Here is a 13,194-nt window from a genome sequence, read left to right as displayed (position 1 = left end):
GATATAAGCAGAGCACTTTTTAAATGGAAAAATCATACAGTGAAATTCTTTCTCATTTTTTGTTTAATGAAAAGAAATTTTACAAGCTAGCTTTCTGTCACTCAATGCATAGCTTAGTTAAAACACAAAACCAGTAAGGTGTAAGAAATCACGTTACAGTTTAGATCAGTAGTAAACACCCAAAATACAGGAACAGCTATCTATCAAGATACAATATTATTTTTACTCAGAAGAACTGACAGATACGACAACAATCACTTTTCTGAAAAATCAGATTGTTCTGCTAGTTTTCTTCAAAGTTGCATGTACAAGTTCAAAAACCAAACAGCCAGGCTAGCACATAAAACGATAACTAACATTAGCTCTCTGAATTATGAATTTGAGCTATCAGTACATACTATTATGTACTTTTAAATGAAACCTGTATGCAAATATGTGCTTCAATGTGTAAGAAGCTACAACAAATTGACTACATGTAAGGATGAAAGACTGTACAATGTAACTTCTATCCAATAAAAAATAATAAGATTTTTGTCAAATTTATCTGTTTCTAGTTTGCATAATTTATGAAGGGTATTTCTAGAGATTGACAAATTTTAAAATCCAATACTTAATGACAGATAATTCCTATGTATATAGTAATATTCTAATGTTTGCTATTCTGATGTCAACATAGKCAGCAACTAATTTTAAGTTCTAAATTAAAGTGCCTATTTTACTACATTCTATTGGAATACATTGTCATTTACATCAAACAATTCATAAAATAGAAACATTTTATGCTACACTCTATTTACCTTTTTAAAACAGATGGGAATAAACCATTTTGGTTCTGTCCAATGTGATTTTCAAATATTTAGCATTTTTGAGCCATTCTGAGTGAATGAAAAGATATTTAGAAAAACATAGCCCTAGCTCTCACCAAGTAATTTAGAAAGACACACATTTGCATCTGAAACAGACAGAGGATGTTCAACTTCAATGGAAAGAAGCGTGACCAGAGCCCTCCGAAGGTTTATACTTGCAGCAAATTAGAAAATAAAAGACGTAACAAAATCAGTCTGAATCAGTGTGAATTTATTAACAAACAATGATTTATAATCCTCACTTCCATTTAACATCTACTACATCATTTTTCTTCACAAAGTACGATTTACTGCTATCACTGTTTAATTTCAATAGTGGCAGTAGTTCTCGGTATGTGCTGATGTTCCTAACTCCACCAGTAGAGTGGAACCAAAGGCAGCAGTATTTGAATAAAATGTTCCAAGGTTTCATGATTTCATGTAAATATTAAGTACTAGGAATACAATTTGATAGTAGAATTCTATCTTTTCAGATATAAACTTATATTTTCCAAAAGACTCATGAGACTCTCATTAACTAAAAAGGAGGAAAATGGAAACAAAAATAACAAAGATCATTTTGCTCATCAGTAAATGGGTTAGGAAAAAAAAAAAAACTATCCCTATTAATAAGATGTACATGTCAATGTCCTTTGCAATGTACTACATGCTTTTTACATGTCAGGTCTATAWCCAACTATAGAGGGATTGTTAAAATGGTAATGTTTTTTCCATGTGACAAGTAAAGCAAGTTCTAATAATTATTAATCCATCTATTATAACATATTCGCGCAGAGTTCAAAACAATAGCATTTAAAAGATCAGTGTTTTTCAGCCTGCCAGGGTTCCAGTATTCTGAAAGGCTAAAAAAATTCTTCCAAATATCACCAAGAAAAGGAAGCACTTGCTAGTAATACAGTGTGTTTTGAATCTGGCAAGTTCCTAAAGCTATTTACTAGAAGGCATTCAAGTGGAAAGGATATCAAGAAATACTAAACTCACTAAGTAGAAAGTTTTCAGCCTGATTCAGTAGTTTCTTCCCTGGTCCTACCCATCTCTTACCCTCACACACATTGGAATGCTGCTAACCTACAGCATTTATTTTTAAGTATATGGTGTGAAGAGACTGAAGTCCTTTCTTATGCATTAGATTGTTTTGTCCCACTTTTGTTTTTCAGTACAGTGGTTTTCTCCTCTAACTCAAGCATTATTCCCTGGTGCCTACGTTCTCATCAGCTGTAGATGAAAGATCTATTCACCAAAAAAGGCCCAAAAATATAGACAATTAGATATTTAAGATTCAGTTTCTGCATTTCATTAGCTGAAACAGTTGACCACATAAAAAAAAAAAAAAAAAAAAAAAAAAAAAAAAAAAAAAAAAAAAAAAAAAAAGCACTACCATAAAATACTACTACATGGCACAACCATTTTAAAATTCATATTATTTGCATAAACATTTTCATCACTTCTCTAGCCCCACAAATACACTTATTTTTACTCCAATAAGTGTACGTGGCATATTTACTACAGTAAAAGTAGGCATGGTTCCAGGGTTGGAAGCACTTCTGTCCGAGCTGAATTTTTGTTTGAAAATTTCTCTAGGGAAAAAGCATAAACTGGCTCTCAGCATTTCCCTGAATAAGCCAATTACAAAGAATTAGATCAAACCAGTCCTTTCCAAAGAACTGTGAAGATATCCTGGAACTTTTTATAATGTACATAACATTAAAATATATTAAATATAATCCTCCTTTCTAAAAACAAAGATATAATTCAGATAGCTTTTTAAGATGCAAAATGTAATAAACTAAATCATTCACACTGAAAAGAAGGTAAAGTTTTTAATTTAATTGGATGTAAATAAACCTACAGGACACTTGATTCAGCAACTGCATATTTTCAGTGAAAAYGTGCTATTTCCGATTTATATTTCCCTCAGAAACATATATATATAAACAGTCCAACAGCTTTCCAGTGAAACTTCTGATTCAAAATATTCAAGCTATGCAGAGTTCCCTCTGCTATAAGAACTGCTGAAACAATCGATATTCCCATTTACTTAGCTAGAAATCCACAAGAAAACAAACCTGGAAAACCCACTGTCTTGCAGTAGTGAAGTATTTTTGTTTGTTTGTTTTAGRAACTTCATGCTTCTTCTATATCTATATACACAATTTCTAGCTTTAAAAATGATACAGGAATAACTTCTCAGGTAGTTATAGTCTAAGAATGAAATCAGTTACTTACTTGTCCTTAGTAAACATTCAAGCACAGCATATTTTTCAGAGGACCCTCAGAATCAGAAGTCATTTTAAGTCACATCCTGAAAAACAGAAAAACAGAAAAGGCCGTATGAGTGGGGAAAAAAAAACAATGCTTGCTTTTTCATTTTTTTACCTGATATTAATAATGTAATTAAGAACAAGTAAAGAAAACACTGAATATTCAGATATTTTAATCTGTCCAATGAGTTTAATACTCATTTACAGTAAGTAGTAAATGTAAATCATCAGGAAGGTTCCAGATACTATGTCACACTTGAACAGTATTTCAGTGAGCTTTTGCTTCACTTTYCCCCTCTGTTTTCTATACAGAAAGAGAAGGAAGTCATCTGTAACACTGATGGAGCTCCACTCACAAATTTTCAACGCCACTATGTGTTCAACACTTCAAAAGCCTGAGTCTTAGCATCCCGAACGCCACCAGAAAGCTAAATTTTCCTTCTCATAAGGACTAAATATAGATTTTAAAGCTGTATTCAAGTATTTTCCTTCCTTTTGGAGAAGTATCAAAACTACTAGAGATGTCTCTTCTTCGAAGCTTCAGGCAGTCACTTTTAAATCTAAATATAAAAAGCTGCAGCCCCAAATTAGACGTTTTGTAAAGTTAAGATCCGGAAGCGAAAACTAAGTGCGTGGCCACACTAGGTCAGTGTTACTGCTTTGTACATAACCAGTATACAAGAAGGGCAAACTGTTTTCAAAGCTATCAACACTCTCAGGTTTCTGTTACTCTGCTTTTCTCTGAAATTCTGGGAATGATTAATACATATTATCATGCATTTTATACAAGGTATGATTAAGTGTACTAATTAGTGTGATTCTGGGTCTCTACAGAGAATTACAGTAACTTAAAGAAAAGTTTCAAACAACAGCTGTGTGATTGAATTGATTTACTAAAAACTGCTTGAAGCACTATGTAAAGCAGAAGCTGTTCAAGCTAATTAGAAAAATAAATTGCTCTTGGGAAATATTTATGAGACATTCACATGTAAGCACACACCATAGTCCTATCCAAAATCGAGTTTCAAAATTGATACTTCTACACAGACTACTTAATAGATAATCATTACCAGTCAGGTACAGGCGTTTCACTCAAGTACCTCATTTCTTAAGAAATTAAACTGAAGCTTTTTATATCAACTGGTTGCCTATACATTCACTACTATTTTAACTACCCCTTTGACAATACTGATTGTAGCTTTATTTATACGAACCAGAATTACCAATTGGAAGGTTGATTGACAATGTGGTCACATAAGAATAAGCATCAAGRGTAAATTGTCTCCTAATTAAAGACTTCTATAACACTATTTTATGCTGATTTACTCTTGCTAATCATRAGAACCAGAACAAAGGCACACATACACAAAAAAAGAAATCTTAGGATGCAGTATCAGAGATGTTTGTTTGGATACTATGGAAGATAAATCTTTTGGCTATTAATTTTTGTAAAAATGCTAAAACAACCCTGTATCATACTCAGTTATAGCCTGCCATTTATCTTCACTGGGATCTTGCACCCATAAGGGCTTCAAAACCTGTTTACTGACATCTCTGCTGGGTAGACTTTGTGAAAGAAAGCAGTAGTATAAATCACATTCAGATGGTGAATGCAGGGATACATACAATTAGAGATTAACCAAACATCTCCCATAATTTTAAATCTGATTTGGTGGACTACGCTGACATGCCAAGCAGCACTCCAGCATTTGAAAAAAATCAATCCGCAAGCCATCGTTCTGCACAGTGTTCAGTTTTTTCCAGCCTATTCCTTCCTCAAATTTCTACAATAGCTTAATAAACTTGTGCATACATCTGTCCAAGCATGGAGGTGGTTTGACATAACTGCAAACAAGAGTCTCACCAAGAAGCTGGGCTATGCATGGCAGCTGGATCACAAAAACACTGAAGAAATATGAGGGAAATTTGAGACTCGTAACTCTTTCTCAAAAACATGAATGTCACAAACTTTCAACCACTGCAGCTAATCAAGGCGCTAAATCCATATGAACCATGCTCTTTTTCTTCCCATGTAACAATTCTCACAAGTATCAAAAGCATTCTGTGRGAATGGAAATACAAAGGGAGAGAAGAGAAAGCCTGAAAATATATTAAGTTTTAAGATATAAAATCTTAACACTATTTTAATTAGTTTCAGAATATTCTCTTTATATTCCCCTCAAGCAGAGTATTCATTCTATGGATGTAAACATTCAAGCTGTCTGAAATAGAAGATGGAATACAGCTTCCAAAAGAAGTGCTGCAGTAAAAGAATAATCTTACAGGAAGGCCTCTGAAGGATATGAAGAGTATCTGGAATAGCACTTGCATTAACTGAGTCCAGCAGAACACTTCAGAGGACCATCCTATGAGGACTGACAACTGGCAGGGTAATCAAGACAGATACTCTAAATGTTATTCTACAGACCAGGCTGCATCAAAGAAAGCTGAGACAGAAAGCTGTATCCCATAAACCAAACAAAATGTACATTAAAAAAWTTGCCATATATTGAAAGTAAATAATACCTTAAGGTACCACTATATATAAAATAGAACATTAAAATTATATAATCCAGTAAGTTATTACATTGTTATCATCTAAGATATTTAAATGAAAAAATAAAATATGTTCCTCTTTTCTATACTTGGTGTTGTCCTGCTAATGAAAGCCCATACTCTCACCTAYTGCAAGCTGACAGTTCAACTCTGTTATCCACACTCTAAAGCTACTTGCTTCCTCTTCTGAATAAAGAGGTAACAGGGAAAATCTTAAGATTTATATGTGCATATATTTTTCCCTTCAACACCGTTTTCTCTTCTACTTTACCTGAATTAGCTTAAGCTATTTGAGTGCGCGTGTTAAAGCACAGTCATACCCAAAGCATTTGTCGGTCTCAAAGCCWTTAGTATTCTAAAACATTTGGCATCTGTGCCTCTGCAGCAAGCTTCTCCATTAGCTCTCACCACACCAGCACTGCCGGCCTCACGTGAGCACTCTGTTTCCTGTCTCAAAACTGCTCACCCAAAGAGCAAGACTGCTTACACAAAAACATCACTCTGCATGTTTTGATCTCAAAGAGCTCAACATGCTGCAACTGATCTCCCCACGCTCAGGAGGAGCCACACGTATACTCCGTTTACACCTTGCAAGAGCAAAACTCACAAGCTACACAGCCCAGCTTTCAAATTTAAGTATACATATTGGCAAAATTTCAATCCATTTGAAAAATGTTTAAAACACATAGCAGATTACATCAGCCTTTGGGTGGGACTGCTCGGGGGCAAGGGCACAGTATGAAGCCTGTCGCGGGCACCAGGTAATACTGTCCTGCTGGAGAGCCTGTGTTAGAAAAATCTAACGGATAAGCTGAGACGATAGGAGATTTGAGTTACCTCTTGGAATACATTAGGATTTCATTCAAAGTTGAACATACACAGTAGTTACTAAGGAAAACGGAGAACAGCCACTGTTAGAACAATATACTCGCACAAAGGTACGATTATCACAAATCTGAGCCACAAATGACAATAACAGCTGAAGAATAAAGATCAGCCTCGTTAGTCTTAGCAATAAAATAAAATTTGAAAAGTTAMTATGTTTGGACACAATTTTAATAAAAATTGGTAAGAATATTTTGACAAGCCATACTATTGCCTGTGGTGCAGATAGCAAGTGTGATAGCAAAAGCTACTTGATTTTAAATGTTAAAAAGATAGTATATTTTTAACATTTAAAACTATGTATTTAAAACTATCTAGTACATTTGACCGAATACATATGTTAAACACAAAGGCAACATTTTGAAAGAAGGAAGAAAAAGGATTATACCTGTAATCCTCTCTAAGTGTTCCAGAGATAATATGGCATTTTAAAAAGAAAATCAAATATAAAGTACTACATTTTAAACGACTGTACATTAGGGCAACTTATTTTAAAATCTGTGCAGGGAAAAATGGAACAGACGGAACAAATACCACCAACTCTTAACTGGATCTTTGTGAATCTGGCAATACAATGTAACAAACTACAGAAACAGATAACAAACCTGAAACATACAGCATTAATAAAGACGATTTGGTGTACTGTAACTATTTTGCACTTAAAAGGCTTAATTATCTTTTAACATTAAAGCATCTACACTTACATTATGAAAGAAAAAGCAAAATATATTGCTAAATGTATTGATACATCATTACCCTAATTTGGCATTTCTATCAGTACAATAAGTACCAGTAAAATGCTCCAAATGCTCCAAAATGTAGGCATTTAATAACTCTTCACTTCCCTTCCTCCTCCCTCTCCACTCTTTTGGCCAAAAGAGCCCCATTTTCTAGGTAATAAATAACAAACTCAGAGATTTCACTGAATCAGGACTGTCAGTTTAAAAAAAAAAGAGCTATGATCTGGGAGACAGTGAAGCACACCTTGTTGCAACATGTTAAATAATTTTAACTCTGCACGCATCCTTTCCACATTATACATTCCATCTGAGGCAGACTATCATTTTTCAGGCCGTGTCAGGTTTCATTTACCGATTTCCCTGCCATGTTTAGGAAGCACCGTGCAYGAGCCTGCTAGTTTTCAGATAGGGCAATTAACTTGAGCCGTGCTCGCTCTGCATACACTATTTGCACTCACGCGCTTTTAGTTACAGGACAGGCAGAGCTGGGACACATCCTGAGCACTTCTGCAGGATTGTTTTGGGAATGTCCTTACTGGCTAGTGTTTCCTATACGCCACTACTTGAGAGCCCCAGCAGTAGCTATAATACCCTGTTATAATAAAGAGAAAAGAATAATGAGGGGCTCTGGTGAACCCCTCCGTCACAAGGAAGGACTTTATGCCCTGAGCAGACGCTGCAGAACACTTGTGAAAGCTTCTCACCTGCCACCTTCTGCACAAAGCACTGCAGGAAGGTGGTTAACGGGTCTCCTTACAGAACGAGTGACCGTCCACATTCAGACCCAACGCTGCCCTCACAACCCAGCTGGCTAAACTCATCTGTCAGGATACAGCTCTCGTGAGTAAAAGGCAGTTGAATACCATACAGCTGCCACCACCTACTTACACGGCACTGGCAACAAGACCTGGCAAACTCAGGGGGCTCCAGAGTGGCCTTTAACCTTGACCGATTTCCTAGCTGCTGTACTGCAAGGAGGAATCAGGCTTTCAGGATAGGTCTTGGCAGCAGCAGAACATTTTTAGAGTATGTTTAGAATGTTTTCAACACAGACAAATCTTTAGAGACTTGAATCTGGAAAAAAAAAATAGTAAACATTTCTTTAAAAAATAATTAAAGATACAATAAGACATATTTAAAGAAAAAGATTCCTAATTCAGCCACCACAAACAAAGGAACAGGACAGGGTATCTGGGCTGCTGTAACAGGACTTGATGAAGCAAATTAGCTGGTAAGAAAGCACAGACACCAGCACGCTTTTCTGAACAGCTAGATGCTTTAACAGTGGCAGGAACTCAGGAAAGCCAGGAGCAGGCCGAAGTGTGTATCATCTACTTAGCTTCTGTGTTAATCTTTAACAAAGTTCTAAAAGTAGAAAACACTTCCCCTTTTCATCCTGGACACAGATGGCAATTCCCATGGAATAAGCTTGTACAGCGCACTATTTGCTCCAAATAAAGAGTTACTAAAAAAAAAAAAAAAAAAAAAAATCCTAAAAGCTTAGGAAATTTACCAAAATCACGTTCTGTTTACAGGAGAAAATGGCCTCAGTAGATCTTACAAAGGAAGCAGCAAGCATTAAAGAGGGAATCGCTTTCCAAACGCAGGTACGCTGAACTCACGGGTGACGCCGGGCCGTTTGGCTCCTTACGTAAGCCACAGAGCGGCGAGGAGAACGCGAGCTGCACGCTGCACGTCCACCTCACACTACTCTAAAACGAAAAGAAAACTAGATCCTAAACTGGCAAAGGCTTGAGATGCTGAAGAGAAAACTCAGAGCAGACACAGGCCTCATGGGTACTCGTGAGAGAGGGGAAAAGGGAAACTTGTAACTAACCTCATGATTTAAAGAAGCACAAAACACAGTCATAAAACATCATTTTTTCAGTATTTTAACACGAATTGACCTGCTTTTTTGATTACYATAAAGAAGTGTAAAAAGATGAAGTATTTAAGCATCTGAATAAAAAACATTAAAGTACATCTTTGAGGCTATTATGAAAATTTTAACATTCACTTGGTTTCAATTTCCTTTTATACATTAAAGCACAAATTTTGCAAATCTTCCAGAACTCAAGATTAAGGGTGATCAGACGGCAAAATCCAGCTGTCAAAGTTTAGCCAGTGCTTTTGTTGAAACACTGACACTTACACACAACAGTTACTTCTATTAATCCATGCATGCTTTGCAAAAATATGTTTAATAGTATACTTAGAGAAAAACACTACCATCCTTAGTATCATTACACTAATTAAAGCTCTGGTAAATTAGGCAATTATTATGKTTTTTTTTTCTTATTATAGACTACAGTAGCTCCTGTAAGATACTACAATGACAGAGACATTTTCTTACACGACCAAAGATACAAGATCTCTTACATTACTTTAACCACGACTAGGGAATTAGTTTCCCCTTAAAAGGGGGGAAGCCACTTTCCAAACATAGTYTCAAGACAGCTAGAACTCAGTCTGCAAGTTTTCAGTAGCAACGATTCTCATTTTCTTGGAGGTAGCTATACATGATCCGATACTTGAAAAACAAAGTGCTTATGAATTTCTTCGTGAAAACAGGAAATGTAAGCAACTAAACTCATTTCGTTTCACTAAATACCTGTGAACTCTCCCCACGTCATCAACAAGTCCACCCTCCATCCTAAGACTCTGAATGTACCCAAATAAGTTTTTATATATTGTATACATGCTTTTTTGTTGTTCTCGAATTCTACTCTACCAGCGTCTCAAAGAAGCAAACACTGCTTTTTGAATTTCCAGATAAAGGCAAATTAAACACGACTACAGTATTACAACTAGCATAAACTCATTCCGGCTCTATGGCATTGCTTTAACTGAATCAGACTCTATCATGCCAAAACCTCACTCATTTTACAGAGACAATAGTTTATACAGAGTGTGTTTAGAATGAGATCAGTCCAAAATCAAGAGTTTTCCAGGGCAGCAGTTTAAAATTGGGCAAAACAGCAGCAATAGCCTTGTGAAAGCTTGCCCATTGCAAGCTTAAATTTAGGGACAGAAGTCATTTTACAGCTGCAAAGTAACATTTGCATCAAAAACTAATAAAACCAAAATCTACCTTCAAACCAAGAGAAAAAGTGACTTGCTATTTGTCAGAATGAAACATTTACTATACACGCTATCAGTTTCTAACACGTGATCTCTGTCAAGCAGGCAGCCAGCTTAATGCCAGCTTTTGAACTTCCCTACAAAAAAACCACTCAGAAAAAACATGCAAAGTAGATGAGTATGTTGCATTTTCTACAGCTATTATTTTTAATGGATATTCCCCCCCCAGTATTTCCAATTTAATCTTTGAATCTTGTATGTTAACTGAGATTACTCAACTCCTGATTACTCAAATCAGTGGGTAGGGAGGTTGGAATTTAAGAAACTTGTTTAGCTTAAGAAGTAAACACTTTCAAGTGTCAAGTTGCAGCGACAAAAATATTTTTTAATTACAACTGCACTACTGGAAAAAATCTATTCTTTTTATATCTGCTTGTTCAAAAAGCAGGCCTCTTAACTAAAATCTATAAGCAATCTAGACTTTTTTATAATGACCTTTGAGCTTTAGTCAGAGTTTTGTTTCCACTGTTCTACTTCTGGCACCAGTTCCTCTTTAGAGATGAGATGTGATCTAGTTGATGCTTGTGCGCCTGAAGCAGCACAGTCATTAATCATCTCACCACACATTTAGTTTATCAGCCTCTTCACTTCATCTGCCATTTCCTAGCGCTTGAATAATCACAAATCACAAATTATTAACAGGCACAGAAGTTTATCCACAGCTGGAAACTGTGGCAAATCCTTGAAGAGCACTCCTTATGCTTGTGAGTATTCCTGTAAAGCTCTGCTATATTTTGCCTTTGTAAAAGTACTGGGGAACAGTGAAATATAATTGTTTCTATCCCTGTACAGAGTCTCCTGGGAGAAGCTGCAAACTTCTAATAGATCTAATCTTTTGTCAGGCTGATGATACGAAAAACCACTTTCACTCTAACTGATCAAGTGAGGCAAGTTCTTACACCCAACATAAAGACCTCTGAAGTCACAACTCTTGAATCTTAATTATATCAGATCAACTTCAAAATTTACTGCAATGCCCTAGCCATCAATATAAAGATCCCTTTTGATTTTGACTACAAAAAAGGAAAAAGTGTCTGCCTTTTGCTTACATAAACAACAGAAAATTAAGTGTAGAGGGTACCCAACAGATACCGCAGTTTCAATAATCTTTTGTTTTAGTGTATAAACAAGCCCAGTATCCTGTTCTGCATTTGTAGGAATATAAGTTGTTACAMAATTAATAGATTCTGATATTAGCCTTGGAAAAATTTCAATCTCTTAGGACTTCTACAGTATGAGTACCAAGAACACAACACAATATAATGCCTGATGAAAGCTTTTAGTTTCAGTCCTTACAATGCATCAAAGACAGCACTAGACAATCAGAAATACTGATTACCCACTCAAAAACAAACCAAAAAACCCACCTTTTTTCAAGGGTGCAACATTCCATAAACCGCATGGCCTGCTGCCATGAATTTGCAGCCAGTTGAAATAAACAGTACTTTCAGGGGCATAAATATTTGAGGGAATAGTATTCTGTTGTTACAAAACACCAACAAAAAAGACAAACAATAATGAGAAACAGCTCAAATAACTTAGTTAACATGTTTAGATTTAATCACTGCATCCTGTAAAACAACGAGAAATTATGCTGTATCGGTGAAATTTTTACCTTTTGAGTGTTCATTTTAACTTAAAAAGAAGGACCAGACAACATGCAAAACTCAGCCTACAGAAGTGATGAAGAGCATGACCTGCTAGTATTTTAACTTGAAAAATCAAGTAGCCGACCATAAAAGCCATGTTGGTATAAGACAGTTCAGAGATGTAATGCAAAACACAAAATAGCTTCCTGTTTTTGTAAACGCTTGCTTTTGCTACACATAATGGCAGGTCTGAGAAGCATGTAAAAAAGAATTAGTTTGCTTACAAAAAAAAAAAAAACACAATCTGAATGAATAAAAGACCATGGGTACTACCTGCTCAACTCAAACATCTGCATATCTGTTCATAAGCAAGTACAAATTGTCTACTGCTACCGGTCTCTGTGTCAAGGCAAAAGGCGCAACATGCTTGGGGTTCCAATATTTCAAAGAAAGTCAGTGTTGGAGCTACAATGCTAAATTCACTGTAGTGGCAGATCAGGAGGGAATCTGGTACTGAGGGAAGCTAGTTGGCTTCTCTCAAAATTGAACAAACATATACATACTCATTCTCAAATGTAACTACATAAAAAATAAAGGTTCTTAATTTAAAATTAATCACTCTTAATACGTCCAGTTGTTTTGACAGTACAGATGCACATGAACACAAGGAATCAGGTTATAGTCTATAGGAAAAAAAAATCATAGTTTCAACACTCTAACTGCAAGTTTTTATTTCACACTAAAACTGTACACTCCTTTGCCTATAGTGTCTAAGACAGTAAATTCATGTTTGTTGGATCAGATTAATTTTACCATATTTTGCCATATACTTACAGTATATACAAGCACATATGGAATCAACTCTCCCCTCTCACTCAAGTAGAATAATGTACAGATATTTGTGACCTAAATTTCTTTTTGTATAGCCTATGCCAATTTGCCTGAGAAAGGAATCAAAGGAGCAGCGGTCATTAGAGCCGCAAGAGAGAACAGAATTCAGCCGAGTGTACACATCTGTGCCATCTCCGTGTGAATGGAGACAATAGACTCCTTATAAGGCCTCTCCGGCGGAGCTGGGGGAGGAGGGGGCRCATGCCTTTTTTGTTTGGAAAATGAAGATGTGAATAATTCTGTAAAATGCAGTTAGGAAGCATTA

At 35.8% G+C, this 13,194-nt stretch overlaps 1 protein-coding gene across 4 annotated transcripts in view; it reads right to left on the bottom strand.

The window, feature by feature from the left end:
* Positions 1 to 13,194, bottom strand: part of NCOA3 (nuclear receptor coactivator 3) — a 91,240-nt gene that overhangs the window by 29,463 nt on the left and 48,583 nt on the right. For all 4 annotated transcript variants that reach the window (XM_085314012.1, XM_085314011.1, XM_085314015.1 and 1 more), the window contains one exon: positions 3,093 to 3,168. The gene's annotated coding sequence lies outside the window, so the exon portion shown is untranslated. The remainder of the gene's footprint in view (positions 1 to 3,092; positions 3,169 to 13,194) is intronic.

This window comes from Rhea americana, unplaced genomic scaffold (assembly GCF_003343005.1).
Source record: "Rhea americana isolate MKP2758 unplaced genomic scaffold, rheAme1 scaffold_4, whole genome shotgun sequence".
NCBI lineage: Eukaryota > Metazoa > Chordata > Aves > Rheiformes > Rheidae > Rhea > Rhea americana.
Note: the sequence above shows the minus strand (reverse complement) of the source record. Positions and strands in the feature narration are given on the sequence as shown.